This window comes from Balaenoptera borealis (assembly GCF_965194805.1).
Source record: "Balaenoptera borealis genome assembly, chromosome: 3".
Lineage (NCBI taxonomy): Eukaryota > Metazoa > Chordata > Mammalia > Artiodactyla > Balaenopteridae > Balaenoptera > Balaenoptera borealis.
In genome coordinates this window covers 16887071-16907879 of record NC_138866.1, presented here as the reverse complement: position 1 = coordinate 16907879, position 20809 = coordinate 16887071, and the positions used below count along the sequence as shown (strand labels likewise).

Here is a 20809-nt window from a genome sequence, read left to right as displayed (position 1 = left end):
TGTCTGTCAGGACCATTATAGAAAACGTCCTTTCAGTGTTGTGTTTTGCTGGCAGGTCATGGAAAACACTTGTGGGAAGTCCATGGACCTGAGAAAAAAGAGAGACAGTGAACATTTCTGGGCACAGAGTAGGTGAAAGTTGTTCCCACAGAAAGGCATGTGTATGCGATTATGGGGAATAAATGGACAGTAAAATATTTGTCACAGCTTGATAGCCAGAACATTTTAAGAAAAAGGCAGACAAATATTCAATTTAAATTGTTTCTTATTTTTTGCTGGAATGTGGTTTCCCTCTATTATCTCAAAACCTTCTCTTAATTAGGTGCAAGCACAAGTATTATGTTAGTGGAATTTGGGGTATCAGGGGAGAGGAGCAGTGGAGTGAAATTCTGAGGAAAGGGGATGGCAGTCATAGGTCCTGAAAAAAAGAAAGGAAATAAGGAAGCTGGCAGAGAAGAAAAGTTAGACAGGATGAAGTTAGACAATTCAAGCTGTCATTTGGAACCTCAGAAATTTAAGAAGAAATAACAGATGCTACGGGAGATAGTGTCTCAACACTCTCACCCTATTTTTGAGTATTAAAATGTTTATCTTTTTAAGGGAAGAGTGCTTGGAGCTATGCCAATGACATGAGGAAAAGCTTTATAACTTTTAGAACTTTCCATCAAGGTGATGGTCTGCTTTCTATTACACTGGAAGCCTGTACTTATACTTTCTGGCAGGAACATTTTAGAAGGCATCCTTGCATTGGTTGGGGAAGTAGATGGAGGCCTCTATCATCCTTTATATTCCACAATTCTTTCATTAAATTCCCTGTAATTTTGTATATGCCTACCCTCTGACCCTCTACTACACTGTGCTCAAATTCCCAGAGCATCCTCAGATGGATTTCAAGCTTCCTGAAAAACTGTATTTTATTATATGTCTCTATAGCACCTATAATACAGTATTAGAAATCATGTACTAGAAAGTTAATGAACAACTCAATGATTAAATATAAATTCTTACAACTCTAACAACAAATCAAGAAAATGTAGAGGCAAAATCAAAACAAAATGACAGAATACTGTGTTCAATTTACTAAAGATTAAGATACATCTATAGGATCATGTAATTCTAGAATAAGCTATTTTTAGACTACAATAAGAGCAGATTGTGAAAATGATAGGAAGATAATGATTTTTCTTTCTCAAGCCACAAAAGCAACATCTAAAATATTATTCTTAGTTTAGCTCCCTTTAATAGTTAGTAAATTCTGTCTTCTAATCAAAAGATATAATGATAAATTGTTAAATGCAGAAATACTAAAATTTGTAAAGAAAAAACTATTCTTATATCCATCTCCTCATTTAGCCAGTTTCCACTTATGCATTTCCTCATTTCCTTGAGCTGTTTAATATTTCTCAATACAATTGCAGTGTGTAAAATGAGCTTTTTTTTTGGCCGTGCCACATGACTTGCAGATCTCAGTTCTCTGAACGGGGATTGAATCCCTGGGCCATGGCAGTGAAAACGCTGAGTCCTAACCACTGGACTGCCAGGGAACTCCCTAAATGTTTTATATTGCCTTTGTTCTTGGTTGAATTATTTTTTAAATTCTGCAATTTAAAAATTCTTACCAATTTAATGACTCACTAGTATACTATTGTGTGGATATAATACTATAGTTTAATGATTCCCCTACTCTAAGTTTGTATGTTTTTAATTATAATTACCATGAAAATAAATTCATTTGTAAATCAAATTTTCTATATTTTAAATTATGTTCTTTAGATTTACAAAAGTAGAATTTCTGTATAAATAGAATGAACACCTTAAGGTGAATACAGATATAATCTTACTCTAATTAAATTGTCCATATTAATATATCAGGTATATTAAAACATATATTATTATTATATATAAATAATATATTATTATTTCTGAGCTTTTACAATTTAAATGATTTAAAATATAAATTTGCATTTTTTAGGATACTGGTGAGTTTTAAAAATTTCCCCAATGTGTATTAGCTATTCATATTTTCTTTATTCTTATTTGTTTCTTAGTTGTTTGTTCAAGTTTTGCATATATATTATTGTGGATTATAATATTTCACACCAGTCTGTAAAATACTTACTTAGAATACATTAATTCTATATGTTTCAGTTATTTTTTTTAACATCTTTATTGGAGTATAATTGCTTTACAATGGTGTATTAGTTTCTGCTGTATAACAGAGAATCAGCTATACATATACATACATCACCATATCTCCTCCCCGTTGCGTCTCCCTCCCACCCTCCCTATCCCACCCTTCTGGGTGGTCACAAAGTACCAAGCTGATCTCCCTGTGCTATGTGGCTGCTTCCCACTAGGTATCTATTTTACATTTGGTAGTGTAGATATGTCCAGGCCACTCTCTCACTTCATCCCAGCTTATCCTTCCCCCTCCCCGTGTCAGCAAGTCCGTTCTCTATGTCTGCATCTTTATTCCTATCCTGCCCCTAGGTTCTTCAGAACATTTTTTTTTCTTTTTTTTTTTTTAGATTCCACATATATGTGTCAGCATACAGTATTTGTTTTTCTCTTTCTGACTTACTTCACTCTGCATGACAGTCTCTAGGTACAAATAGCTCAATTTCATTTCTTTTTATGGCTGAGTAATATTCCATTGTATATATGTGTCACATCTTCTTTATACATTCATTTGTCGATGGACACTTAGGTTGCTTCCATGTCCTGGCTATTGTAAATAGAGCTGCAATGAACATTGAGGTATATGACACTTTTTGAATTATGGTCTTCTCACGGTATATGCCCAGTAGTGGGATTGCTGGGTCGTATGGTAATTCTATTTTTTGGTTTATAAGGAACATCCATACTGTTCTCCATAATAGCTGTATCAATATATATTCTCACCAGCAGTGCAAGAGGGTTCTCTTTTCTCCACACACTCTCCAGCATTTATTGTTTGTAGATTTTTTGATGATGGCCATTCTGACAGGTGTGAGGTGATACCTCACTGTAATTTTGATATGCATTTCTCTAATGATTAGTGATGTTGAGCATCCTTTCATTTGGTTGTTCCCAATATGTATATCTTCTTTGGAGAAATGTCTATTTAATTCTTCTGCCCATATTTGGATTGGGTTGTTTGTTTTTTTGATATTGAGCTGCATGAGCTGCTTGTAAATTTTGGAGATTAATCCCCTGTCAGTTCCTTCATTTGCAAATATTTTCTCCCATTCTGAGGGTTGTCATTTTGTCTTCTTTATGGTTTCCTTTGCTGTGCAAAGGTTTTAAGTTTCATTAGGTCCCATTTGTTTATTTTTGTTTTTATTTCCATTTCTCTAGGAGGTGGGTCAAAAAGGATCTTGCTGTGATTTATGTTATAGAGTGTTCTGCCTCTGTTTTCCTCTAAGAGTTTTATAGTGTCTGGCCTTACATTTACATCTTTAATCGATTTTGAGTTTATTTTTGTGTATGGTGTCAGGGAGTGTCCTAATTTCTTTCTTTTACATGTAGCTGTCAGTTTTCCCAGCACCACTTATTGAAGAGGCTGTCTTTTCTCAATTGTATATTCTTGCCTCCTTTATCAAAGATAAGGTGAACATATGGGCGTGAGTTTATCTCTGGGCTTTCTATCCTGTTACATTGATCTATATTTCTGTTTTTGTGCCAGTACCATACTGTGTTGACTACTGTAGTTTGTAGTATAGTCTGAAGTCAGGGAACCTGATTCCTCCAGCTCCGTTTTTCTTTCTTAAGATAGCTTTGGCTATGTGGGGTCTTTTGTGTTTCCATACAAATTGTGCAAATTTTTGTTCTACTTCTGTGAAGAACGTCATTGGTAGTTTGATAGAGATTGCATTGAATCTGTAGATTGCTTTGGGTAGTAGAGTCATTTTCACAATGTTGATTCTTCCAATCCAAGAACATGGTATATCTCTCCAACTGTTTTTATCGTCTTTAATTTTTTTCATCAGTGTCTTATCGTTTTCTGCATACAGGTCTTTTGTCCCCTTAGGTATGTTTATTCCTAGGTATTTTATTCTTTTTGTTGCAGTGGTAAATGGGAGCATTTCCTTAATTTCTCTTTCAGATTTTTCATCATTAGTGTATAGGAATGCAAGAGATTTCTGTACATTAATTTTGTATCCTGCTACTTTACCAAATTCATTGATTAGCTCTAGTAGTTTTCTGGTAGCATCTTTAGGATTCTCTATGTATAGTATCATGTCATCTGCAAACAGTGACAGCTTTACTTCTTCTTTTCCAATTTGGAATCCTTTTATTTCTTTTTCTTCTCTGATTGCTGTGGCTAAAACTTCCAAAACTATGTTGAATAATGGTGGTGAGAGTGGGCAACCTTGTCTTGTTCCTGATCTTAGAGGAAATGGTTTCATTTTTTCACCTTCGAGAATGATGTTGGCTGTGGGTTTGTCATATATGTCCTTTATCATGTTTAGGTAAGTTCCCTCTATGCTTACTTTCTGGACAGTTTTTATCATAAATGGGTGTTGAATTTTGTCGAAAGCTTTTTCTGTATCTATTGAGATGATCATATGGTTTTTCTCCTTCAGTTTGTTAATATGGTTTATCACGTTGATTGATTTGCATATATGGAAGAATCCTTGCATTCCTGGGATAAACCCCACTTTATCATGGTGTATAATCCTTTTAATATACTGTTGGATTTTGTTTGCTAGTATTTTGTTGAGGATTTTTGCATCTATGTTCATCAGTGATATTAGCCTGTAGTTTCCATTCTTTGTGACATCTTTGTCTGGTTTTGGTATCAGGGTGTTGGTGGCCTCATAAAATGAGTTTGGGAGTGTTCCTCCCTCTGCCATATTTTGGAAGAGTTTGAGAAGGATAGGTGTTAGCTCTTTAAGTGTTTGATAGAATTCACCTGTGAAGCCATCTGGTCCTGGGCTTTTGTTGGAAGAATTTTAATCACAGTTTCAATTTCAGTGCTTGTGATTAGTCTGTTTATATTTTTCTATTTCTTCCTTGTTCAGTCTCAGAAGTTGTGTTTTTCTAAGAATTTGTCCATTTCTTCCAGGTTGTCCATTTTACTGGCACATAGTTGCTTGTAGTAATCTCTCATAATCCTTTGTATTTCTGCAGTGTCAGTTGTTACTTCTCCTTTTTCATTTCTAGTTCTATTGATTTGAGTCTTCTCCCTTTTTTTCTTGATGAGTCTGGCTAATGGTTTATCAATTTTTTTTTATCTTCTCAAAGAACCAGCTTTTAGTTTTATTGATCTTTGTTGTTGTTTCCTTCATTTCTTTTTCATTTATTTCTGGTCTGATCTTTATGATTTCTTTCCTTCTGCTAACTTTGGGGATTTTGTTCTTCTTTCTCTAATTGCTTTAGTTGTAAGGTTAGGTTGTTTATTTGAGATATTTCTTGTTTCTTTAGGTAGAATTGTATTGCTGTAATCTTCCCTTTTAGAACGGCTTTTGCTGCATCCCATAGATTATGGGTCATCGTGTTTTCATTGTCATTTGTTTCTAGGTATATTTTGATTTCTTCTTTGATTTCTTCAATGATCTTTTAGGTTATTAAGTAGTGTATTGTTTAGCCTCCATGTGTTTGTATTTTTTACAGATTTTTTTCCTGTAACTGATATCTAATCTCATAGCATTGTGATCAGAAAAGGTACTTGATACCATTTCAATTTTCTTAAATTTACTAAGCCTTGATTTGTAACTCAAATATGATCTATCCTGGAGAATGTTCCATGAGCACATGAGAAGAGAGTGTCTGCTGTTTTTAGATGGACTGTCCTATAAATTTCAATTAAGTTCATCTGGTTTAATGTATCTTTAAGGCTTGTGTTTCCTTATTTTTTTCAATTTGGGTGATCTGTCCATTGGTGAAAATGGGGTGTTAAAGTCCCCTACTATGATTGTATTACTGTCAATTTCCCCTTTTATATCTGTTAGCATTTTCCATATGTATTGAGTTGCTCCTATGTTGGGTGCATAAATATTTACAATTGTTATATCTTCTTGGCTTGATCCCCTGATGATTATGTAGTGTCCTTCCTTGTCTCTTGCAATAGTCTTTATTTTAAAGTCTTTTTTGTCTGATATGATAATTGCTGCTCCAGCTTTCTTTTGATTTCCATTTGCATGGAATATCTTTTCCCATCCCCTCACTTTCAGTCTGTATGCGTCCCTAGGTCTGAAGTGGGTCTCTTGTTGACAGCATATGTATGGGTCTTATTTTTTGGAATCTATTCAGTCAGTCTATGTCTTTTGGTTGGTGCATTTAATCCATTTACATTTAAGGTAGTTTTCGATATGCATGTTCCTACTACTATTTTCTTAATTGTTTTGGATTTGTTATTGTAAATCTTTTCCTTCTCTTGTGTTTCCTTCCTAGAGAAGTTCCTTTAGCATTTTTGTAGAACTGGTTTGATGGTGCTGAATTTTAGCTTTTGCTTGTCTGTAAAGTTTTTAATTTCTCCATTGAATTGGAGTGGGATCCTTGCTGGGTAGAGTAATCTTGGTTGTAGGTTTTTCCCTTTCATCACTTCAGGTATGTCCTGCTACTCCCTTCTGGCTTGCAGAGTTTCTGCTGAAAGATCAGCTGTTAACCTTATGTGGATTCCCTTGTATGTTAATTGTTGCATTTCCCTTGTTGATTTTAATATTTTTTCTTTGTATTTAATTTTTGATAATTTGATTAATATGTGTCTTGGCATGTTTATCCTTGGATTTATCCTTTATGGGACTCTCTGTGCTTCCTGGACTTGATTGACTACTTCTTTACCCATATTAGGGAACTTTTCAATTATAATCTCTCCAAATATTTTCTCAGTCCCCCTTTTTTTTTCTCTTCTTCCTTTTGGAACCCTATAATTCGAATGTTTAATGTTATGTGTTTAACATTGTCCCAGATGTCTCTGAGACTATCCTCAATTCTTTTCATTCTTTTTCCTTTATTCTGCTCTGCAGTAGTTATTTCCACTCTTTTATCTTCCAGGTCACTTATCAGTTCTTCTGCCTCACTTATTCTGCTATTGATTCCTTCTAGAGAATTTTTTATTTCATTTATTGTGTTGTTCATCATTGTTTGTTTGCTCTTTAGTTCTTCTAGGTCCCTGTTAAACGTTTTTTGTATTTTCTCCATTCTGTTTCCAAGATTTTGAATCATCTTACTCTGAATTCTTTTTCAGGTAGACTGTCTATTTCTTCTTCATTTGTTTTGTCTGGTGGGTTTTTACCTTGCTCCTTCATCAGCTGTGTGTTTCCCTGTCTTCTCATTTTGCTTAACTTACTGTGTTTGGAGTCTCCTTTTTCCAGGCTGCAGTTTCATGATTCCCGTTGTTTTGGTGTCTGCTATCAGTGGGTAAAGTTGGTTCAGTGGGTTGTGTAGGCTTCCTTGTGCAGGTGACTGGTGCCTCTGTTCTGGTGCATGAGGCTGGATCTTGTCTTTCTGATGGGCAGGACCATGTCTTGTGGTGTGTTTTGTGGTGTCTGTGACCTTATTATGATTTTAGGCAGCCTCTCTGCTCATGGGTGGTTTTGTGTTCCTGTCTTGCTAGTTGTTTAGCATAGGGTGTCCAGCAATGTAGCTTGCTGGTCGTTGAGTGGATCTGGGTCTTAGCATTGAGATGGAGATCTCTGGGAGAGCTTTTGCTCTTTGATATTATGTGGGGCCAGGAGGTCTCTGGTGGACCAATGTCCTGAACTCAGCTCTCCCACCTCAGAGGCTCAGGCCTGTCACCCAGCCAGAACACCAAGACCCCGTCAGCCTCACAGCTCAGAAGAGAAGGGAGGAGAAGTACGAAAGAAAGAAAGAAAGAAAGAAAGAAAGAAAGAAAGAAAGAAAGAAAGAAAGAAAGAGAAAAAATAAAATAAAAGTTATTAAAGTAGAAATAAATTATTAAGAATAAAAAATAAAAAAGTAATAGAAATAAAAGAGAGAAAGAAAGATGAGAGCAAGGAAACCAAAAAACAAATCTACCAATGATAACAAGCGCTATAAATTATACTAAAAAAAAAAAGGACAGTCAGAACCCTAGGACAAGTGGCAAAAGCAAAGCTATACAGACAAAATCACACAAAGAAGCATACAAATACAAACTCACAAAAAAGAGAAAAAGGAATAAAATATATATATATATATATATAAAATTTAAAAAGGAAGAGAGTAACCAAATCAATAAACAAATCTCTCAATGATAATAAGCTCTAAACACTAAACTAAGATAAACAAAAAACCAGAGACGAATTAGATGCAGAAAGTGAACCCCAAGTCTACAGTTGCTCCCAAAGTCCACCACCTAAATTTTGGGGTGATTCATTGTCTATTCAGGTATTCCACAGATACAGGGTACATCAAGTTGATTGTGGATATTTAATCCACTGCCTCTGAGGCTGCTGGGAGTAATTTCCCTTTATGTTCTTTGTTTACACAGCTCCTGGGGTTCAGCTTTGGATTTGGCCCCGACTCTGTGTGTAGGTCTCTTGAGGACATCTTTTGGGAAGTCTGAGGTCTTCTGTCAGTGTTCAGTAGGTGTTCTGTAGGAGTTGTTCTACATGTAGATGTAGTTTTGATGTATTTGTGGGGAAGAATGTGATCTCCACGTCTTACTCCTCTGCCATCTTGAAGGCGCTGCCTATATGTTTCAATTTATCACATTTATTTTTACTCTTCGGCATTTGCATTTTAAGCTCGGTAATATTATAGGGGCACAATTTTAAAAATTTTATGAGCTGTAACTTTTTGATCTATTGTTTGGTATATCTGACATTCAATATAACATTAGATAATTCTTCTTTTCTATGAACCAGTTGGATGTTTTTACTTTTAGAGTTAATTTTTATTTTATCTAATATCATATGGTTAACCTATTATGTTTATGAAGTAGGAGATACAGATCTACACTTATTCTCTTCTAAATAATTAATTAACTGGCCAAGCACTGTTTATTAAATTACTTTTGCCTTCCTTATTGATTCAGGATAAGTTTTTCATCTATTTAGTTATTTAATAAAATTAAATACGTTTTCATTCAAACTATTTTTATTGCCCTTGTATTTTGAGTCCAGTATTATTATTTTAAATAATTTATTAATTAAAAAATGTAGGGCTTCCCTGGTGACGCAGTGGTTGAGAATCTGCCTGCCAATGCAGGGGACACGGGTTCGAGCCCTGGTCTGGGAAGATCCCACATGCCGCAGAGCAACTAGGCCCGTGAGCCACAGCTGCTGAGCCTGCGCATCTGGAGCCTGTGCTCCACAGCAAGAGAGGCCGCGACAGTGAAGAGGCCCGCGCACTGCGATGAAGAGTGGCCCCTGCTCGCCGCAACTAGAGAAAGCCCTCGCACAGAAACGAAGACCCAACACACCCAAAGATAAATTAAAAAATTTATAAAAAAAAAAAAATGTAAAGTTAATTAGTATTGAGCTATCTATCATTACTCCTTTATTTCCAAATTCCTAATGCTATTCTCATATCTTTTTTCTGTCCACATTAATTTTTAAATTATTTTATTAATTGAAAAATTACCATGAAGAAATCACACTAGAGTAGCTGGTTATCCTCACATTTGGGGCATATTGAAGTCTATAATTTCTAGTTTCCTTGTGGGTAGGCAAGGCAAAGTGAGTAGCTCTGGTTACTGGAATCTGGGCAATATGACCTGTGTTACCTCTAGACCAAACATGGAGGGATAAAAAGGAGATCTTCATGGACTTTCTTCCCTAGAAAACTGAAAAAGGAAATCACATTTTCAACGTGGAAGTCTCTATCAGCTTGGAGTCCTGAGCATTATGGAAGATATCATTGCCCATAGACCTCCATTGGATATGCACTGTGAATGGAGTTAAGCTTTTTCTATGTGCTAGGACTGATGATTAATTGCTTACTCCAACTTAACTAGGTTATCCTGACCTGTGTAGCATTGTTTTTGAATTATATTTATTTATCCTTGAGGAAAATCCTACAGGCATACTTTTCCTTTCCTTTGATGTAGACTCACCCTGCCCCCCCCCAACCCATAGGCTATTTGTGTTTCTTTTCATTTTACTAATCTTTAAGAGAAAGATTAGTTTTTCCTTTTATAATAATAAGTGAGTAGGAACTCTGACTTGTGCTGCTACTTCATAAAACCAGCTCCCTGATGTGATCTAATTTTAGGGACATGACTAGGCTCACAACATCAATGTGAGTCAAGAAGTGGGGTCTGTTGGTGCCAAGATGGTCAAGATATAGTATTCCAATTGCCCAAACTATGTTAGATCCTAGGGAACTGAGGAATTTGAAGCTAGGAACAGGGACAGGAGCAGGTGGGATTTGGAGAAGTAAAGAACATAGAACTAGCTTGGATAGGTAGTAGTATATGTTAAAGCAATTCCTATAGCATTATAGTGGTGAAGAATATTGATATTGAAAAAGGAATTAGATAAGGAGCTGAGTCTGAGGCTCTAATCTTTCACTAAAACATTTAAGAAAGGTTAAGGTAGACCTCAATTGGAGTTGTCCTTTGAATACTCTCAGAGTCAGAAGCAAATCCACTTTGTTGTAAGGTTTCTTCACGGAAGGTCCACAACATTCTCACAGATTAACAACAAGCATAATTTTACAAAGATTACCGAATGTATAAGAAGTCAAGCCACTATGCTTGAAACTCAGGGAAAAAAAAAGAAACAACAATTTTTGTTCTTTGATAACTCAAAATGTGAGTTAAGATTCAAAATAAATAGTAGATATGTAATTTTTTTAGAAAAAAATGCAAATACAAAGATGAGTTTAAAAACAGAAACTCTTGGCAATGAACAGACAAACATTAAATGTGGAACTTAAGAAAATGTAACACATAATTGTTAAAATTTAACTGATGGGTTAAGCAGGAGGAATATAAACAGTTGAAGAATAAATTAGCAACATTGAAGAGTATGTAGATATATAGTATGTAGTATGTGTTAAAGAATGTTTATGAGGTGGAAAGAATGAAATAGAAGTAAGAGACATGAAAGACAAAATAAATTCTGACATCTGATGAAGACTTAGGATGAGAAAAAGAAAGAGACTATAGGAGAAGAAATAGTTTAAGAGATAATGTTGTTAATTTCTAAAAATTGATATAACACATGAATAACACATATACAAGAAGCACAAAACATACCAAGCAAGATTAAAATATATGTATATTTCTACTTATATTGTGAAACCATAGAATATCGACAAATAAACTATATCAAAAGCTCCTAGAAAGAATGAAGAGACTGATTAAAAAAATGATATTAGAATGACAGCAATTGCAATCCATGACACAGTGGGATAATATTTACAAAGACTTGAGCAAAATTAACTGTTCTAAAATAGTGTGCACTGCAAAACAATAAAAATGAAATTAAAATATTTACAATTACTTCAGGGAGTTATCACCAGGAGAATTTCTTAAAATAAAATTCTACAAGGAGACAATCAAAGATCAAAAAATGATGTTGATCAAATAAGTAGAGAAATTCAGACAAATATTTTTTATAAAATATTAATATTGAGCTTAAGAAAGGACAGGATTTAAAAAATAGGTTACAATACCATGTAAATAGGGATAAAATATTTTAGAGTTAAAGATTTTTCTTTCTTTGGGGGGGGGTCCTAGACCATCAATAATTTATTAATTTTAAGTCTTAGTTAAGGTCAATATACTCGATAAAACTACAAGTATGATAATTTTAATTGGAAAAATAGTGTAAAATCTCAAAACTACTAAAATGAAAATGAAAAAAGAGTGACAGTAGAACAAGAACAAGCTTCAGTCCATGAAAAAAAGGAATGAAAAATAAAATTAAAAAAAAAATTTAAGTGAATGGAAAATGAAAAGTCAGATGTTAGCAAAAAATCCAAAAGTATTCATCATTATCAATGAAACTTGAATGGACAAAATCTGTGTATTAAAAGTCAGGATTGTCAACCAGAGTAAAACAAAAATATGGCTAAATTCTATTTACAGGAGATATAATAAAAGCATAAACTTGGGATGAGAAAATATTTATCAGATAATAGCTTTCAAAATAAAGCTTGAGAAACTATGTTAATATCAAGTAAAATTTACTTCTTGATAAAAATAACAATCCGTAGCAGAGAGAACAGTGGAATAATAGCACAGCACTTAATTTTAGCTTAATGTAAGAAAGCTATAGCAATTTTGAATGAGTATGTACCGTTTGTATGTGAACTAAAAATGCATTGTACTATAAGAAGAATTAGGCAAATTATTCTTATAGTGGAAATTCAACATACTTCAATTTAGATAAGCTAAAAATCAGCAAAAATATATAAATAGTTAAATTTATATTGAGTTAATTAACATACAGAAAACTCTACATCCAAAAATAAGTACATATTTTTTCTCTACATATATGGCACATTTACAAAAATTGACCTCATACTAAACCATAAAGTAAGCCTCAACTTATTTCAAATAATAGGTATCATTCAGAGAATTGTTCTGATATAAACTGCTTCCTTCCATGTATCTCACAAAAGAATTTAATCATGTTACCACAATCATTTAGCAGATATTTCTTATAACTGAAAATATTAAAGAAGCCACTTTTGAAGGAAGGATAATGGGACTTCATTTGTCAAAGGCTAGGAAAATTCTGGGTCAAGCAATCAGAATTTCCTGAGTCTTTTATAGCCTAATGTAGGGGGCAAAAGAGGGAAAGTTAAACACCTCATCCCTGGCCTGAACCAAGCTTAAATCCAGCTCTGGCATTCACAGTGCTATAGACACCTGGGACAGGATACTCTACCTCACAGCACCTCAGTTTGTTTATTGATAAAATGTGAACTCTACTATTACTGTAAAACCTAAGTGTGAAGGTACATATAGAGTCTTTAAAACAGTGCCTGGCCCATATTAAGTGACTTAGAGATGTCAACTTCTATTATGCATGTTCATATTGACTCTTAAAGAGGATTCATAGTACCTAACATTCTCCAAAATTGGTTCCACCTGGACTCCTTTTTATTTTTTATTTTACTTATTCCCAGAAGCAGTGTAAGGAAATAGCATACACAACACATTTGGGGAAATGCTCTTGTAGAGGGATCTTTCTCACTTTATGGTTTAGGATTCTGCACCCAATTTCAAGATATGTATGTTTTTCCCACACTACCAGACAATTCTTGAACACCAGCTAGGTGTCCTACAATTCAATTCTGAAACTATCTACCTGGAAACAGCATTAGATCACGCAGATGAAGGACTCAGTCCTACAAGACTGCAACCCCCTTCAGATGCCAATGGCAATTCCATGTTGTCACCTGTGCTTTCAACCAACCAGCTATAGATTGAAGGTTCCAATGACCCCCTTCTTGCATTCAGTTAATTTCCTAGAGCAACTCACAGAACTCAGAAAAACATTTTACTTACTGGATTACTGGTTTATCATAAAAAGATACATCAGGAACAGCCAGATGGAAGAAATGCATAGGGCAAGGCATGTGAAAAGGGCACAGGGCTTTCCTGCCCTCTCCTAGAATGCCACTTTCCCAGCACTTCCATGTGTTCACCAACCCAGAAACTCTCCAAACCCCGTCCTTTTGGAATTTTATGAAGGCTTTATGACTTAAGCATGGTTGACTAAATCATTGGCCATTGGCAATTTATTCTACTTCCAACCCCTCCTTTCCAGGGGTTTGGGACTGAAAGTTTCAAACTTCTAATCACAGGGTTGGTTCTCCTGGCAACCAGCCCCCATCCTTAGGTGTTTTCCAAAAGCACCTCATTAAGGTAGCAAAAGACAACTTTGTAGCTCTTGTCACTAGGAAATTCCAAAGATTTTAGGAGCTCTATGCCAGAAAAGGGGAACTAAGACCAAATATACATTCTTTTTATAAATCCCAATGTCACAGACTCATTAAATAAAAATTAACTTAGCAAATTTTCATTCCTCCAACAAATATTTCTTGAGCTCCTACTGTGTACTACATTTGTAGGTGGATCCTACATTGGCAGGTGGAAGTTAAGGTAGAGAAATCTTGTAGTATAGCTAAAGAGCAATACTTTTCGAAGGGTATGTTTCAAAAAATGTCAGAAGTCATTAGGGAATGGTCTCTGAATTCAGAAATTGCAATGATTTCCTTCTCTTCCTTAGAAATTATTTGATTCCTATATAGAGAATTATGGACTTTTTGTGTTTACTTTTGTTCCTCATGTAGTTTGCTTATGCACTATCCCCATGCCTTTTTTTAAAATTAATTTCCAAGCGAATTCTTTTTTTTTTTAAGTATTTATTTACTTATTTATTTATTTATTTATTTATGGCTGTGTTGGGTCTTCGTTTCTGTGCAAGGGCTTTCTCTAGTTGCGGCAAGCGGGGGCAACTCTTCATCGCTGTGCGCGGGCCTCTCACTATCACGGCCTCTCGTTGCAGAGCACAGGCTCCAGACGCGCAGGCTCAGTAGTTGTGGCTCACAGGCCCAGCTGCTCTGCGGCACGTGGGATCTTCCCAGACCAGGGCTCGAACCCGTGTCCCCTGCATTGGCAGGCAGATTCTCAACCACTGAGCCACCAGGGAAGCCCCCCCATGCCTTTTTGATGTCACACAATTAATACTTCACTCAACAAATATATTTGTGCCTCTGCTATGGCATTGGCTAGATGCTGTAACTAAAACAGTAAGTATGAATGACACTATTCTTCATTCACTGAATTTAAATCTGTTTTGAGAGAAATCTATCTTAATTAGCAATGCAAAGACTGCAGAGAATATGCCGTTAAGTAACAGCAATGATGATTTATACATAAATTAATATTTGATTAATTTATATAATCCACATTATTTATTCCAAAAAAATACTCAACAAAAACAAAATTTTCTTTGACTTTAAACTTACAATGCAATTTATATTATTGACTAGAATGATCCAACGTTAATTTGAAGACATTACAAATTTAAAAGAAGACAAAATGAGAACACTGTCAGGGACGTTAACAATTACAAATCTCATTTCCAAGGCAAAGACTGGCAGTGTAAGGACATTTGGAAGACATTTCAAAAGTCCTAGGCCTAGAGACACTCATCCAGAAGCACTAGGTTAAAGCAACTGGAAAGCAATACTAAGTATGCGCGTATGCCTGTGTGTGGTGCACGCACAGGCATTTTCTTTAATGATGTAGTACTGACAGCTTCCTTACCATCTCTCCATCTGAGACTCTTTAAAAAACTGTTCTAAGTTTTTGGCTTCCTGACAAACAAACAAACTGAGAAACAAGATGCTCATCTGATTACGTAAAAGCTGTCAAGGTAGAAGTCAGGTATGCAGGCATTTAAGTGACTTTTCTAATAAGATTTTCTCCAGGTCTCTCCTCTCTGTGGGAATCAGCTGTAGATTGCTAATTAATTTCTTTATTAGCTCACCTTTTCCTGTTAATTGGCACTGATCACTTTGCTCCTTACCACCTCCCTTCCGCTATAATATTATTCATTAAGAATAGTTACAAAAATAATTATTCATGCTTATGTATTCAATTTGTTGGTTTGGAAAGGATTCAATATTGGCAATTAAGTCTAGGCAACAGCCTTTGGAAGAAAGATAATTATAAAGACATTTTGATAAGTAGTGTTTATGGGGGGGTGTGGCAAAGCATGCAATTTCAGTCACCTGATTGCCCAGAAAATTTGAATTGGAGATTGAGAATCTAGGGGAGGAAACATATCTTCTTCCTCTATCCTTCTAAGTTCTCAACTGCGATTCCTGTAACAAAACATAGATGAACAAGGGAAAAGCATTTACATTTATCTAATATAAATCTTACGTGACACAGAAACCTTCATAAGGAAATGGGCACCCAAAGAAATGGTTAAAACAGTCTTAAAAATGAGCGTTTTTATGCTAGTTTTGCCGATGAGTAGAAAGTTCTGGAAAGATATAAGACAAAGTGTATGAGGTAAGTGTAGTAAACTGGAAGGAACTTGGTACCTATTGGTTCAGATAGCTCTCTGTGTCCCTTTGCCTTCTGAGCTAAGGATGCTCCTTTCCTCTGTGTATAGGGAGAACACCTCTCACATGAGGGTTTTATCACCTGCTTCAGAGAAGGTCAGAAATTCCTTCCTAGATTTTATGACCTGCTTTAGAGGAAGGTCAGAAGTTCCTCCCTGCACATGTCATTTCTCAAATTCCTTCACCTTGAAATATTTAATATACCAAAACTCCATAATTGTGGTAGCAATTCCTGAACCCCATAAGACAGAATCAGAGTTTTGTGGACACCCAAAAGTGGTTCATGAACTCCTAAGTTCATGGAACCCCACTTCACCAATTAGTTGGAAATATATAGGTTATGTCATAGATTTATGTAGAAAATCAGTGGTGCTGACGTTGAATAACTAATGCTGTAAATGATGTTTCATTTCACAGCAGGTACAAAGAGCAAGTGATTCTTTATACAAATGCCTTACCTTTTTGGAAATTCTTCTGTCACTCTGTCAAAGATATAACATATGCCTTTATAGAAAACTAAAGTATTTTTTCTAAATATATACGTTTACCTGTGTTCACATGCTTATATTATGTGTGTGATTCTTTTAGAGGTATAGAAACCCCTCTCTTTTAAATGCATTAGGTTCTGAATGAGTGTTTTAACTTGGTGACAGAGACCTCTCCCTAATTTTCCGGTCTGAAAAACCCTCCTAGCCACCTGGATCTTCAAATGTAGCTTATTTTGATTTCTGCTTTATTGTGCATGACTGGATTTCCCATTGTTTTGTTTTGAACATTTTCTGAGCCCAATCCACCACATAAACTTACCACTGCATTCCTGCCACTGCCTGCATTTCAACGGTGGATAGGTCTGCTCAGACACTCAGGAACTCTAAATCAGCTCTTTGGTAAGGAGGTAACTAGAGGATAACAGCCAATCAAGGCTCTAGTGTTCAGAACTTCTAATGATATTAGGGCAGGATACTCCTCATAAACTCTATTTTCCACCCAGCTTTCTCTAACTTTTTTGTGGTGGAAATCTTTTCTCAAAACAAAATTTTATGGACAAGCTTGATATAGAAAACATATAGGGAGCATATCTGATTCAACCAGGGCAAAGTCTACCTCACTCTTTAATCATAAGTACAGTGAATCCCTAATTTCCGGTTGAGTCCACCAATCTGTTTTAATTCCATCATTTCATAAATGATAAAATTAAGGTACAGAGCAGTAAAAATTACTTAGTATTAAAATATATCAGAGACCTGAGGCTAGAACCAAGGGTTAGTGGGCTGTGTTGCCTGTGCCCACACATTCCTACATTTAAAACATACCAGCAAATTTAAAACATTAATGCTTATAACTGAAAGAAAAATACGGTAATTCTCAGTGGATTAGAAAATATTAGGGACTGTATTCCAAAGAAGTTATATAATAATGCTGATCACATTTTTGCAGTCTCATAATTTTATTAGCTTATAAATTATTCCATGCATTTTGTTCAATAAAATTATTTAATTGGTAAAAGAAATGACAGTTTGGATAAAGATACAATTTAACTCATTTTATGCATTTTGGCATATTATTCCATTGTGAAATTTATAAATTACAATGAATGAGGTCATATAAGTGGCAGTGGAAAATAAAATGCATCAATATACGTGCATTTTTAATAGGATTCAGCAGATTTCAAGAGCACAAAAGCAATGTGAGCAGAGGTTCTTTGTAAATATTAAAAAACAGCATTCAAGGAACCATATTTCTAAAATAATCTTTTCCTACTTTTCTCTGATTTCATTATAAAACTTCTTGTGTTTGGTTTGTAATTTGTATCCTAATAATTGGATTCCATTGTTTTTTAGGTATATGAGAACAAAAAAACCCAAGGCAGTGTTATTTATTAAGATAAATTGTCATAGATATATGATATAAATAGATAGATACACAGAGAGGTAGATAGATAGACAGACATAACTTTATACACTCACAGCTATACACACATACACACACAGCTATAACTGTAGACATAAAATCTTTTTGGGAAAGCATCATCTCTTTCCGCCCTTCCATTACCTTTGTGGTCCCAAATCTAGTATTTTTTGCTCTAGCTGTATAAACCTGGTTTCCAAAACATTTTGCCCTGTTTTTCAACTTTGCAACTACTCTTTGCAACTACTCTTTCCTTGTGACTAGATTGACAGAAAGCATGGTATCTGGAAAATAATTACCTTGAAATCTATTTTTTTCTAAATAAAATCATTCCACTGGCCATAATAGTAATTTATATCTTCTCAACTTGCCTCACATATATTATCACCTCTCTCTTCCTTCCATTTAGTAAACAGAGTAGCATGGTAGTTGCCAGAGGCTGGGGAGAGGGAGAAATGGGGAGTTGTTGTTCACTGGGTATAAAATTTTAGTTATGGAGATGAATGAGATCTAGAAATCTGTGTAACACAGTATATATAGTTAACAATATTCTACTGTACATTTAAAATTTTGGGAAAAGGTTAGGTCTCATGTTGAATGTTTTCCCAACACAAAAAACAAAACAATAACAACAAATAAATAACATAACAACCAAACCTCAAAATAAGCAAAGAAACACTTTGCTTTTGGAGGTGATAGATACAGAAACTTTTGGAGGTGATGTACATGGCTATTACTGTGAGTGTGGCGATGGTTTCATGGATGTGCATATGTCTAAACCCATCAAACTGAATATATTAAATACTTGTAGTTTTTGTATATTAGGTGTGCATCAATTAATCTTTTAAATAATTAAATCATGGATGCCAATGAGCCGCTTGATATTTGAGAACCAAATGAATCACTTCTGCATAATTAACATTGCAGTCTGGAAGTCATGGTTAGTCTATGCATAGATGCTAATATAGTCCTGACCAAGCACATATGATTTCAAGTACTAAATAGTTTAATATAAATTTATTTTATTTCACTTTATATCACAGTAATATATTGTGCTTCTAAAAATATATGTGATAGTAGACTATAGTATCATTTTTTTTAACATTTCTATTGGAATATAATTACTTTACAATAGTGTGTTAGTTTCTGCTTTATAACAAAGTGAATCAGCTATGCATATACATATATCACCATATACTCTCACTCTTGCGTCTCCCTCCCTCCCTCCCCATCCCACCCTTCCAGGTGGTCACAAAGCACCGAGCTGATATCCCTGTGCTATGTGGCTGCTTCTCACTAGCTATCTATTTTACATTTGGTAGTGTATATATGTCATGCCACTCTCTCACTTCGTCTAAGCTTACTCTTCCCCCTCCCCGTGTCCTCAAGTCCATTCTCTACATCTGTGTCTTTACGCTGGTCCTGCCTCTAGGTTCTTCAGAACAATTTTTTTTTTTAATTCCATATATATGTTTTAGCATACAGTATTTGTTTTTCTCCTTCTGACTTACTTCACTCTGTATGACAGACTCTAGGTCCATCCACCTCACTACAAATATCTCAATTTCATTTCCTTTTATGGCCGAGTAATATTCCATTGTATATATGTGCCACATCTTCTTTATCCATTCATCTGTCGATGGACACTTAAGTTGCTTCCATGTCCTGGCTATTGTAAATAGAGCTGCAATGAACATTGTGGTACATGTCTCTTTTTGAATTATGGTTTTCTCAGGGTATATGCCCAGTAGTGGGATTGCTGGTTAGTATGGTAGTTCCATTTTTAGTTTTTTAAGGAACCCCCATACTGCTCTCCATAGTGGCTGTATCAATTTGCATTCCAACCAACAGTGAAAGAGGGTTCCCTTTTCTCCACACCCTCTCCAGCATTTATTGTTTGTAGATTTTTTGATGATGGCCATTCTGACTGGTGTGAGGTGATAATTCATTGTAGTTTTGATCTACATTTCTCTAATGATTAGTGATTTTGGGCATCCTTTCATGTGTTTGTTGGCAATCTGTATAACTTCTTTGGAGAAATGTCTATTTAGGTCTTCTGCCCATTTTTGGATTGGGTTGTTTGCTTTTTTAATATTGAGCTGCATGAGCTGTTTATGTATTTTGGAGATTAATCCTTGCTCCGTTGATTAGTTAGCAAATATTTTCTCCCAAACTGATGGTTGTCTTTTCGTCTCCTTTGTAGTTTCCTTTACTGTTCAAAAGCTTTAAGTTTCATTAGGTCCCATTTGTTTATTTTTGTTTTTATTTCCATTTCTCTAGGAGGTGGGTCAAAAAGGATCTTGCTGTGATTTATGTCATAGAGTGTTCTGCGTATGTTTTCCCCTAAGAATTTTATAGTGTCTGGCCTTATATTTAGATTTTTAATCCATTTTGAGTTTATTTTTGTGTATGGTGTTATGGAGTGTTCTAATTTCATTCTTTTGTATGTAGCTGTCCAGTCTTCCCAGCACCATTTATTGAAGAGGCTGTCTTTTCTCCATTGTATATTCTTGCCTCCTTTATCAAAAATAAGGTGACTATATGTGCGTGGATTTATCTCTGGGCATTCTATACTGTTCCATTGATCTATATTTCTGTTTTTGTGCCAGTACCATACTGTCTTGATTACTGTAGCTTTGTAGTATAGTCTGAAGACCAGGAGCCTGATTCCTCCACCTCTGTTTTTCGCTCTCAAGATAGCTTTGGCTATTTGGGGTCTTTTGTGTTTCCATACAAATTGTGAAATTTTTTGTTCTACTTCTGTGAAAAAGGCCATTTGTAGTTTGATAGGGAGTGGGTAGTATAGTAGTTAAGGTTATATATAGTCAACATTTTCACAATGTTGATTCTTCCAGTCCAAGAACATTGTATATCTCTCCAGCTGTTTGTACTGCCTTTAATTTCTTTCATCAGTGTCTTATAGTTTTCTGCATACAGG

General features: G+C 35.0%; 1 long non-coding RNA gene across 1 annotated transcript; it reads left to right on the top strand.

Moving 5' to 3' along the window:
• Positions 1–5022: 5022 nt before the first annotated feature.
• On the top strand, positions 5023–14899 carry LOC309624959. Its single transcript, XR_014242267.1, has 2 exons — positions 5023–9099; positions 9402–14899. It is a non-coding gene; the product is annotated as an uncharacterized lncRNA (long non-coding RNA).
• The last annotated feature ends 5910 nt before the right edge of the window (positions 14900–20809 follow it).